This window comes from Vicugna pacos, chromosome 1 (assembly GCF_048564905.1).
Source record: "Vicugna pacos chromosome 1, VicPac4, whole genome shotgun sequence".
Lineage (NCBI taxonomy): Eukaryota > Metazoa > Chordata > Mammalia > Artiodactyla > Camelidae > Vicugna > Vicugna pacos.
This window is the reverse complement of record NC_132987.1, coordinates 64,368,902-64,381,388: the sequence shown is the minus strand read 5'-3', so window position 1 is coordinate 64,381,388 and position 12,487 is coordinate 64,368,902. Positions and strand designations below refer to the sequence as shown.

General features: G+C 47.5%; 1 non-coding gene across 1 annotated transcript; it reads left to right on the top strand.

Moving 5' to 3' along the window:
• The first annotated feature begins 762 nt into the window (after positions 1-762).
• LOC116282077 (U6 spliceosomal RNA) lies at positions 763-869 on the top strand. The gene has a single exon (XR_004191556.1). It is a non-coding gene; the product is annotated as a U6 spliceosomal RNA (small nuclear RNA).
• The last annotated feature ends 11,618 nt before the right edge of the window (positions 870-12,487 follow it).

Here is a 12,487-nt window from a genome sequence, read left to right as displayed (position 1 = left end):
TCTCTCCTATGTTGTTACATGTGTCCTGAGAACCGGGCATGTCACTCCCGGAGAAAGAGGCCACGTGGGGGAGTGATCAGTGGCCTGCGGATGAAGAGGAGCTAGTGGAAGACGTCAGATGGGGATTTCAGGAAATATCCTAAAATGGTTTTAGAGGGTTTTAGGAAAAAATCTACTTACCACCATGATTTTGGGGTATTAAAATACACTGCAAACTGCCCTCCAGCATTGAGGCTGTCTGTGCCTTTTGGGGACTGATAGATCTTCTTTCTAAATTGTGTTGATCCTCTGAGGGAAACCGCCTACAGTCTAGGTTCCAGATCCTCTCCCAGTTGAGAGGTGCAAAACTGGAAGCTTTAAAACACTGAACATTGTTCCATTAAATGATGAGCCTGACAATGGTTTCATGAACCACTTTCCCACGAGCTCACAGTCAGTCTCATCGAGGCCAGGGACCACTGCACCCCTGCGGTGGGCAGCATGCTTTAGGGCTTGGTGCAAAGCAAAATTGGAGGGGATGTAAATACTCTGCGCAAGGGGTTTGATGAGGTGCTGAATTAAAAAGGGGGTGTGACCACTGATGTTTTGTAAGAAAACCTGAAAGAAAGAAGCTAGATAATCCTTAGGTGTTCCAGGTTCTTTTTAAAGGAGGTAAGAGAGAAAAAAAGGCAAGAGGTCAAAGATGTGTAAATTTTTGTAGATTTGACCTTAAATTATTTTAAATATGAGATAAGAAATGAGCCATACAAAAAAGTTTCTTTTGTCCTCGCTTCGGCAGCACATATACTAAAATTGGAACGATGCAGAGACGATTAGCTTGGCCCCTGTGCAAGGATGACACGCAAATTTGTGAAGTGTTCCATATTTTAAAAAAAAAACAAAACAAAGAAGTCTCTTTTATTTTCAGTCACCCATTCAAGCCCTACTAGAAGGACAGTATAGGCCACCTGGGGAGCCATCGCCCAGGTCTATCTATAAAGTAGTTTATGGAGCAATTCTGATTTCAAAGACTCTGTCCTATGGCCAGAGCAGGTGTCCTGGTTTCTTCTTTGTTTGGAGTTTTAGACACACTATGGTTGCACTCGCTGTGTGTGGGTAGTTGAGAATCACGCTGACACAGTTTGAGAGCAGGGATGGACCTTGATGATCTTTTATCCAGTCCACACTTGTGGTGGCATAGATGGAGTAACTGTGGCTGGGAAAGTTGGAGCTGCTTGTCCAAGCCACGTGGCTGCTAAGTGAAGAGCCAGGATCTTTCATTCTCAGTCCAGAACTCTTTCTACTGTGTCCAGATGCTGTGAAAGCCAACTGTCTGGTAGGTCAAGGGCTGCTCAGTGGGCACCATTTAACGACGTGTAGCCTTTTATGAAGCAGTGGTTTACGGCCGGCCCCTGTGGCATTGAGACGTTCACAAGGCTCTTCTCTTATTGTTTGCCAGTCAAACCCCACAGCAGAGCTCAGGACCCACAGGTGTCTTAGTTGGTCTTCACATTGCTCTGAACTGATTTTCGCCTTTTTTGCACAGTTAGGAGCAGTTTCTTAAAAACTGAAAAGCAGTTGGTTAATTCCTAGTCACAGCTTGTGCTGTGAGGGGGTCGGGTTCCTTCCCTATGTCTCAGGGCCATGAAACGCAGCAGTTTTTGGTGTCACAAGTGTTTCTGTTGTTTAATTATCAGAATCTATGCAGGTCTTTGTGTACGTGTATTTTTAGAAAACTCTTACGATTCTTTGAATTTTACAATCACACTTTTCTTTTCTTTTCTTTTCTTTTCTTTTCTTTTCTTTTCTTTTCTTTTCTTTTCTTTTCTTTTCAATTTCACATCAGCCATGCCATCTCTAGTTAAATTCATTTAGTCGCAAGGTCAAGAGCTCTCTCAAGAGAGCTCAAGGAAGTGGTGAGTAGTACTAGGAACTGATGAGGGAATTGGAATTTCACAGGAGTGGATCCCTGTGGCCACAGTAGATCTGGACCTTGTGGAGCCCGGGTCTGTAGGATGGTCCTAGATCCAAGATGGCTGTAGGGACCCCAGTTGTGGACCCAGTTTAAGTTCTTCTCCCTAAGTCTGCTTTTTTTCTGCCCCATCTCTGATAGATAGATAGATAGATAGATAGATAGATAGATAGATAGATAGAAAGAAAGAAAGAAAGAAAGAAAGAAAGAAAGAAAGAAAGAAAGAAAGAAAGACATCTTTTATTCACCTTATCACCTCTGCTTACTCTGAGGTTCTGTCCCCACATGACCAGCTTACCTGTGGCCCATTGTGCCCCTCTGACCTTTCTCCCCCTCATTAATACCTGCACTGTCCTCAGGTAAGTGTGTCATTCTCCTGAAGTTTCCTGCTTCACATTTTTTGAAAGATGGAATCTAGTTGGCCCCACTTATCTTTTTGTCTCAGGCTGTGTCATTTGTCACTGGTCAGCCTTTAGGGTAGCTTTCCATGGGCAGATGCCCCTCTGGTCCAGTCACCCGGGGGAGGACAGAGTGGAGTTATGTGATGGATGGTGCTGCTGTCTGAGGCCTGCCCCATCAGCAGCTATAAGCAGGGCAGTTTCTTGTAGAAGGGACTGTGCCATGGCCTTCACCTGCTGGATATAATAAATCCATGGTCAAATCATTAGGGAAGCAGCTGAGAGTAATGGAAAGTAGAATTCAGCAACAAAGAGTTTGTGGTTCAGTTCTCAACTCTGGAACTTAGTAACTGCATGATGTTGAGCAAGTTACCAGAACTCTCTGACCTCAACCCCCTACCTGTAAAATGAGATGTGTGAGGACTAAATGAAAGCACGTGTGAGAACAGATTGTCCGCTGTGAAGCACCACACCCAGGTAAAGGATGGTGCCTCTCTAGGACCCTCCTAAGCATAAAGCCTTCTGTCTGTGGGATTTTTGTGTATCCCTTCCTAAGCTGAATGTCACCTCCTAGAACTCAGCTTGCACCTCTGGGTTCAGATGATGCCCCCTACCTTGCTATCGGAACCTTCAGAAATAGCCCAGAGAGATCAAGGTGGTGGCTTTTCACACATAGCTGACCCAAACCACGTTATTCCTGGAGTGCTTTGTTCAGAGAACATAGGGTTTGAGAGCTGCTGCTCCTAAGTCTTCTGACCCAAATCTCCTTTACTCACATCTGAAGAGCGAAGGCTTGGAGAGGTTCATTGACTTGCTCGATGTCAGTGCTAGAACCAGAACAGAACTCACCCCATTTCTACTGCTGTATTAAAGCTTAGCTGCTTAAAACAACAAACACTGATTATCTAAGAGTTTCTGCAGCTCAGGAATCCAAGAGTGACTTAGATGGGTGGTTCTGAGTTGCTGTAAAGAGATCAGCCAGAGCTGCGGGCTCTGAAGGTCTGACCAGGGCTGGAAGACCTGCCTCCAAGGGAGCTCCCTCGCATGGCTGTTGGCAGGAGGCCTCAGCTCCTCACCAGGTGGACCTCCTCTTAGGGTCCTCATGACATGTATCTGGCTTCCCCCACTTCCACCACATTCTACACATTAGAAGCAAGGCACTAAGTCCAGGCAACACTCAGGTGGAGGAAAATTAAACTCCACCAACCACTGAAGGGCAGAGTATCAAAGACTTCGTGGGTACATTTTTAAAACACCACAGAAGGTTTCCTTTAATATGTTGTTTCCTCTGCACATGAGTTTCCCTAAGAGATCAGCTGCACCACCCCCCTGCCATCACCCTCCCTCCCCCACCCCCAACACACACAGCTCCTTGATGAAAGGTTATTCCCATTCAGAAGCAGTTAGTGGAGGAGAAATTAGTTTACGAGGGTACCTTCTCAGGAAAGTATTAAGAAAACCTCTGTTGCAAACAGGAAAGGAAAACAAGGAGAGGAATGAACAGGAAAAAGAGCACTGAAGGGGAGAAAACAGAAACCAGGGCGCACTAGAGTCTGACTGCCGTGGGCAGAGTTCTCTCTCAATTCAGGAAACACCGTGTGAACAGAGGCTGTGTAAAGCATGTCTAAGGGCTGGAGTTTGAGGATACAAAGCCCCCAGAGACCTGGATCCACATATATATATGTGTGTGTATATATATATATATCCCCTGTAGACATACGAGGAAGCACAAGGAAGTGTAGGTTATATTCTGTCATCGAGGTACCTGTGCTGTGCATTGACAACACGCGAGAAAGAAGCACTTCTGATTAGTGGGGTTGTGGAAATCCTTGCAGAAGAAATGCAAACCAGTAGATACTCCCCCACCCCACACATACCAGACCTCCTAACCCTTTCCTTTCCGTGCAAGGACCCAGCATTCTAATGTGCCACTGATTTTGCCTAGTGATCTTGTTCCCTGCCTGCCTCTCTGATGAGAATGCGAACTCCGTGGGGGCAGAGGTGTTTCTTCTGTTCAGGGCTGATCCCCAGCACCTAAAGGAGTGCCTGGCACATAGTAAGCACTCAGTCTTTGTTGAATGAATCAGTTAGATAATGAATCATGACCTGAGGGCACTGAGCTCAACCGTAAAGGGGCGGGGGAACTTGGCAGGCGGCCCTGGAGGGCGGGGGTTCCAGGCAGATGGGACTCCGACCAGAAGCTCTTGGGTGTCAGGGCCTGTGGACTGTAGGCTGCTGCGGCAGAAGGTAAGGCTGGGGAGGCAGGTGCTGGAGGATGTTGTGAATAAATAATAAATAAAATTACAATAATAATTAGATATAATTGTAATAAATAATAATAAGCACAAAGGGGATTCGCTTAGGTTTTAAGGCCAAGGTGACATCCGTGCTCTTCCTGGTCTGGCTGTACTTAAAAGTACACAACACTGGAGAGGCCCCGACAAGCCCTGTGTTGCCCGGCATTTGACTCGCTGCACGTTGCCGAGAACTCGGACTCCTCTGCAAGCATCTCACTCTTCATGTCCTCTGTCTGGTGCAGGAGCAGTAGAGCTCCGTACATCTTGGAATCTTTTATGTTCTCCTTGCTTTGCCAGTGAGCCTGAGATCAACATTAGGCCTGGGAAGTTGGGTGGCATTTATGGCACGTGTGACACAGTGGCTTTATGCCTAGGGAATGAGTCATGAATTTTGTGCTCTTAATTTTCAGCTTCCCTGATGTGGAGGATTCCTTTCTTTTCTCAAACTTCCTGTGCTCAGATTAAAAAAAAAAACAAAAAACCCACCTTGCAGCTGCTAGCGGCAGCTGTGTGGAATTGTGGGAACCTAACACAGAGGCAGAGCTGTTCCTGGCAGCCCAGCGGGTGAGGGACCCCTGCTGCTGTCCTTTACCAGAAGAGATCCAGCCCATCGGCCTCCAGGCAGGGTTCCCAGTGTCCTCTGCCCAGGGGCCGGCGCGGGAGGCTGAGCGCCCCCTGCCGGGAGAAGACTGTGCCATCCCGGTCATGGACGTGGCATTTCATCTCTGTTCAGCCTTCACTGTTAAGGCCACTGTCGGGGTCTGGACTGAGACTCTGGGCCCCGGCCCACCCTGATGGAGCTTCTCTGAGGCCCAGAGATTCCAGACCTCTCTAAAGAAACACAACTTTAGAGGGCAACTCTGTGAAATCTCCTCTCAACTGAAGGTCAGCTCACAGCCCCACCCACACCTGACTTGCTGGTTGAGAAGCCAGGGACTGAGCACAGCAGAGTTTTTGTCCTAAATTGTCTCCTTGGTCTCATATTTCTCTCTTGCAAGCAGGAGAGGCAACCAGAAAGACTGGAGAGTGTACTTAATCATGGGAAAGGGTACGCAGCCCAGGAGAGCTCTCATCAGCCACTGATGTAACTCCATTTAAAAAAAGAAAAAGGTCCTTCAGTATTTAAGATTTAATGCCATTTTCAAAAGAATAAAATACCACCCTGTTGTCCTTTTCACTGACCGCTCAGTGTTACCTTGTCAAAGTGCCTAGTGGTTGCCAGGCAGGGCTGATTGTAAGCAGTGACTTCAGCTGAACCCCAGAATGAAAGAACTGTTACAGAGGGGAGTGTGGAAGGTGAGTGCCTCTGGGGCAGTGCAGAGTCCGAACATCACCTTCACAAAGGGAACCTTGCACCCTCGTGATACTGGGGTTGGTCCTAGAACCAAAAGCCCCCGGTCTGGGTCCATGTTAGACACAGCAGACAGGAGGGAGGGAGTGTCTGGAACAATCCTTTGGAGGTCTCGGAGCCTAATGAAGCCTTTCTCAGGGAGACAGGAAGCAGGTAGAGGAGAGTGGCAGAATGCAGTGCAGGCAAGTTTTAGCAGTGTGATGGAGCTATGAGAAAGTGGAGTCCCTCCTTACCTGCATATGCTGGGGGGATGTGTCTGTGGGTTTGGGGCAGGCATCTGGGGATTGCATTCTATCCTGGCTCTAAATCCAGAGACAGGGGTACTTAATACGTATTTGTTGAATGAATGAATGAATGAATGAATGAATGACTTGAGGTCAGCCTTCAAGGAGAAGAATTTCTACCTTCAAGTTTACCTTTGACTATCTAAGCAGTTTCTTCCTTCAGAAATTAAGTTTGTTTGAAGTTGACCAAGACTTTCCAGAAGTCAGAGCACTGAGAGAGGGGTACCTCTGTGTACGTGGGGGAGAGGTGATGGTTTCTCGATTAGAATCTGGTGGCTTGCCTAGAGCTGGAGACCCAGGAAAGTGGGGAGGGGCACATACGGATGTCCACGGGGGCTCCCCTGTTGTGATGCTGAGTATCGGTGTGCTCTCCCATTTGTCTCCCAAAGTTTTTAGCTCAAGAAGGGGACTCTTTTTTTCTCACCAAATACGTGTACTAAATACATCCTGAGGTTGACACTACTAACCACAGCTATATTAAGAGTTCATTATTCTCCCTGTGTGCTAAATTTTGGGTCCTGGTAGTCCTTCCACAGGTGCAGTTGCCAAGTTTTCTGTAACTTGTCCAAGTACTACCCAATTTTCCATCTTTTCCTAAGGCCATATATCTGCTCTCCACCTGAGTGCTACCACTAGGACCTCTTAGCTGGGGTGGCGCCTGCCCTGGGGGCCACCTGCTTCCTTCACCAAGTCCTCCCCTCATTTGCTTTGTTAAATTGTCCAGGATGTATTTCAAGTCAAGTTCGCCCTTTCTAGCTGCTGAACTTCTAATCACAGGAAAAGGGGCCCAGGGAAGAAAGAATCATAAAATTTTTAAAGATATCTAAATTGGTTTTTGCCTCTACTTTCTCTGAAACTATATGGTTGGCTGCTCTCAACCCATATTTGGCATAGCTGATTTATATTCAAAGGAAAATAAAATTCCCATCTCTCCCCAGTTCGTGGATGGTCTGTGATCTTGACTTTGTATCCTGCCATAGCTGTTAAATCTTTGTCTAGCCCAAATGTTCTAACTGGACTTACAGTTGAAGATTCTTCCTTACTATTTGGCCCCAGCTCCTGCGGCTATCAGAAGGAAGTGAAAATTGTCCAGTTCTGCTGAATCCTCACTGCTCAGGGCCACTGAGCCCCTCAGCAAGACCACGGGACAAGAGGGCGTAGGAGGGCGTGTTCCATATTCTGGAGATCTGCTGTCCAGCACTGTGCCTGTACTGAGCAGTACTGCACTGTGCCCTTGAAAATGACTTAAAGGACAGATTTCAAGTTCCGTGTTCTTACCACACACACACACAAAAGTGATGAATAATGGATTAGTGGGGAGGGGTTCGTGCCTGGAAGTGAATGTGAGTGAGGCTCGTGGGGGCTGCTTGTGTTCTTTCCTGGGGTCTGGGTGCTGATTACATAAATGTGTTCAGTTTAAGAAAATTCACTGAGCTGATAGATGCCCTTCTCTGGATGTATATTTTTTAAAGTTTTAAAATAAAATGAGTGATTTCTCTAAAGAAAAGGGACCCTTCCAGGTGTACTCAGTGACTCAACCAATCACATCAAATAATACCGACAACAGTAATAATACCAGAACAACAGCCTTTAAGTGGATACCAAGTGCTTCACGTGCACTGTCATCTTTAATCAAAATGGCAACTCTGCATTAACTTTAGTACCTCAGTATTCACTATGCGGAACTGAAGCCTGGACAGACCTTGTATCTTCAACACGTCCGAGGTGACGTAGCTAGGCAGTGCTGGAACCTGGGTTCCGGCTCAGGCTGCTGAATTCAAACTCCAGCCTGCAGACCACCATGTTGTCCTCCAGTGAACTCCTGGCCTTCCCAGTTCCCTCACCCTCTCCTAGCCCTTTGCCACCACTACCAACTGAAACACATATTCTCAGTTAGAATATTGACATATTTTTGTAGGAAAAAACCCAAGAAGCTAAAAATTATGAAGAAAAATGCTATGACATGGCACACACTCACAGTCATTTTGGCTGGTGCCCAGCACAGAGCTCTGGGCTGCCCCATTGCTGAGACAATGCCACAGAGTGGGAGAAAACTGATAAAACTAAGGCACTCTAAAAATGCCTTTCAGTAACTAAGCCAAGTAGCCAAGAAATACAGCAAGTTTCATAATATACACATATACGCACACCACCTGAAGTGGGGTGTGTGTCCTTCTGACTGTTGTGTATCAAACACATCGGACAGGCAAGCTTAGTCCCAGGAAGAGGAAAGCCCGTTGTGTGGACGACTGTCAAAGAAGGTGGGAGACGTGCAAAGTGGTCAAGTTGTGCTTGACCTTCAGCGGCGGGGAGGACGGGGCCTGCAGAGGAAAAGGGAGACTTCTAGCTGGAGTGTCACCCAGAGGCCGACGGGACCGGGCCCTACCTGGGCACCGTCAAGAGACTGAACAGAGAAAAAGCTCCGGACACATAGTGGAAGTTGGGTTGACAGTGGATGGGAGGATTATGAGGGGCTGTGAGGCCATGATGAAGCTGGTGGAGTCTGAAGAGGCAGATGTGTCAGAGTGGACGTGAATCTGAAACAACAGAGTGTCATGATGAGGGTGAGCATGGAAGGGAGTAGACGTGAGACACTTGCAGAACTGCAAAGGTAGGGGATGAGGGCCTGAATTAGCAAGGAGCTGCCCAAAAGACAGATTTCTAATAACCTGACAGGGCCAGGTGACAAATTAGATCTAAGGGATGGAGAAAAGAGTCACAAGTGACTACAGCTTGTCCAAAAATGTTTTGGAATTTGGATAGGCAGGTAGTTGACCTGGTTGGAAGGAAGAGGAGGGAGCACTGAGGGAGAGGAAGGAGGGGGACCTGTGTACTGTGTGATGGGAAGGCACGCTGGCCTAAGAACTGGGAAGCCTGGGCCTTGGCACTAATTTTGTGATCATGTCACATAACTTCTCCTGCTCTCTGCTTTCTTATATGTAAAATTGGGGATTTCGTCCAGAAAGCATGTACTGAGCACATACTGTGTGCTGGGCGCTATGCAACTGTCCATCTTGTATTTCCTACATGGGCCAGTGTTGTGTCCCAGCCAGGGTTGGATCCAGCTGTCTGTTCCAGCAACCCAAGTGCAGCTGCTCCCTTTAGTAAATCCTGGCTTTTGCTGCCCTCTAGTGGCCACTTCAACTACTAGAACTGCGCCTTTGCCCTTTTATTTCTGGACAGCTGATCTGAATTGAATGTTAGAGCTGGATCATAGATCACCCACAGGTGGTAGGAACAGGTAGGAAGTGGTGTCCAGAGAGCACATCCTGATAGTTGGTGACCAGGCAGGGAGGCAGTGGTGAGGGAGAAGCAGTGTCATGAACCAGACCCAAGACATGGGGTCAGTCACAGAGCAAAACCAGCCAAAGGCAGCAGATAGAAGGAGAAAATCCCATTCAGATTCACCCACTAGTAGGTGAACCTGGGCAGGGTCACAGGTAAAGGCCTATCTTCACACTGAAGTTGGGGTGATAGGAACAGGAAGGAGAGGAAATCCTCATGGAGATTCACTGATGGCAAACTTGACAACCTTTAGGGAAGCCACTGTAAGACTCTGGGAACCCTTTCCATTGCTGCTGCTCTTCTCCTTGCTGAGCACAAGTTCTGGGTCATTCGTCACAGAGATGGCATCTCCTGCTCCCATCACCAGAGTGGTGCCAAGCGCTGTTGGAGATGGCCTGGTGGTGATGGAGCCCAGCCGGCTGGCAGAGGAAAGAGGCAGCCCCTCTGGGATCCCCCTGGCTGGTGGGTGAGTGGGAATGAAGTTGTTATCCCCTGTCCCAGCCCAGGGAGGGGCTGAAGCCAATAATAGAAGCAGCTTGGAGCAGACACAACCATGACAGTATCCATGGGGCAGTGATGGGAGTGCAGGTCACTTCTGAGGGACCCCATTCCTCATCCCTGGACCAGCACCTCTCTTGTCGTCACACTCAGGCGCTCACTGATGTTCCCCAGTAGACAGCCAGCTTGATGAGGACAGGTCATCAGGACCATCTGCCTTGCTGCTCTGTGCCCTGCGCCCAGCACAGTAGCTGGCTGGAGAGTAAACGAATAAACCTGGAGGAGATAGCTGCTTTCCTAAGACTTGGAGGCCTGCCTCTGCGATTTGCCATCGTGTGACCCTGAGCCAGTCATATCCCCTCACTGAGCCTGTTTCCTCACCTGTAAAATCAGGGATCTATGAGGATTAGATAATGTCTGTGAAAGAGTCTAGTACCCTGGAAAGGGTCATACAAATGTAAATTATTATCTTATTCAGCTTGATAATGAGAAATTAACAAGATACCCCCTGGCATCTCTTTGGGCCAAGGAGACAGTCACCATGGGCGTCTGCTTTCTGAATCAAAGCATTTAGAATGTGCTGCTTCTGAACAGGAATTTGTAGTTCACCCCTTAGGCTTCCAGCAGCTGGCCAGCCCCCTCTCTCAGAGGATACACAGCACACCCCTGAACTCCACCCACGCCCTCCTCCCAATTCTGTCCTGGCCGACTTGCTGCCTGTGCTCAGATTACCCAAAAATAATCAGCCTGACTGGTGTCCCCTGGTCAGCCAGGGGCAAGTGTGGCGTCTTTCCACTGATCATTTTGCCAAGTTTCTATGTGTGAATGGACACCTCCACCCTATCACCGCAGTGTGAACGTGTTACCCACCCTGGTTTGGCAAATAGTTCTAAGAAATCCCTTCCTGGCTTGATGTCAGTCTGTTGTTTATCTGGGAGGCCTGGTGTAGGACGAGGAGGGAAGTTCACATCCATGGCCTCACAAAGGAAAATAGCCTAAATCACATCCTAAATCTTTTAGCCTGGGCTTGAGAATGTATGGTCTTTTTTTTTTTTTTTTTAGTGGAGGTACTGGGGATTGAACCCAGGACCGTGAGCATGCTAAGCATGCACTCTACTGCTGAGCTATATACCCCCATCCCCAATATATGGTTGCTTTTAATTTTTTTCTCAGTCCACTAGTTTCCTTCAATATATGTCTTTAAGGGTGCTTTAGAAATGGATTTCTATTCCCTCAATACAAGGTATCAGTGCAGAAAACATGTCAAGTTATGATTACTGGGTAAACAGCAGGTAACATTTGCTGAGCATGTAGTGCGTGTCAGTGTTATCTGTGGTAACTCATGTAATCCTTGCAATAACTCTCTGTGGTAGGAATTAGTAATACCCCTGTTTTACAGATAAGGAAAATGAACCAACGCCAGGCTAATTAACTTGCTCAAGATTATACAGATAGCCACAGTGGAGACAGATTCAAACCTAGCAGTCTGACTCTAGGCCGAGTAACCCACCAAGCGGGAAATGGGTGACTCACATCTGACTAACTTAGGTTTGATAGCGTTTTGCATTTTTGTGAAGTCCTCTCTGGTCTTTGGTAGGATTTCCCCTGAAGTTCCACTTTTCAGTGTGGCACAACCGTGGCATACACTGGACAATTTGCAGGAGTGCCTAGGGCAGCCCACAATTCCTTATCTATCTGGAGAGTCGCTCATGGTAATCCTGTTTCTCCCAGCCACCTCTCCTCCCTCTGCTGCAAATAACCTCAGGGTTTTCAGAGCCATTCCCTTGGGTGCTTTCCCACGTGCTGTGGCATGTATTTGCAGGGAAATGCCTTCCTGCTCAAGTACAATGAGATCCGCAGTGTAGACAGCCTCGGGCAAGCACAAGAGCGGGGACATGCCCCCTCTTGGCAGGGCAATTATCTCCAGACTAAGTGTCAGAGGCCCAAGTTCATTGCCAGGCTGTTAATCTTCCCAGCCCCATCTCTACTGACAGTTTGTGCCTACTCAAGATGGTTCTGAAGCCTGGTAAGAGGGACAGAGATAAAGAACAGACTTACCAAATTCTGTATCTGTTTGCATTTCCCTCTCCCTTGCTGGAGAGCTCTAACGGTCATTTGATAAAGTCATGTTGAATGAACAAATGAATAAATGTTAAATTGAGCCAAATCTGAACTGAACCTGTAACTTCCACCCTTGGTGACAGCTGTGCCCAGGAGCAAGTCTAGTTCCTCCTCTGGGTGGATCTGCCCTTCTGTTAGGAGCCTACAGTGTCGGGTCTCTGAGCTCTGTCCTTGGTCCTACCTTTTTCTCCATGTTTATCTCTCACTTGAGTGAACACATTGAAGCATAAATTTCAGGTCTACAGATGACACAAAACTGGAAGAATCAGCACTCTGATAGATGAGAGAGTCAAGATTACCAC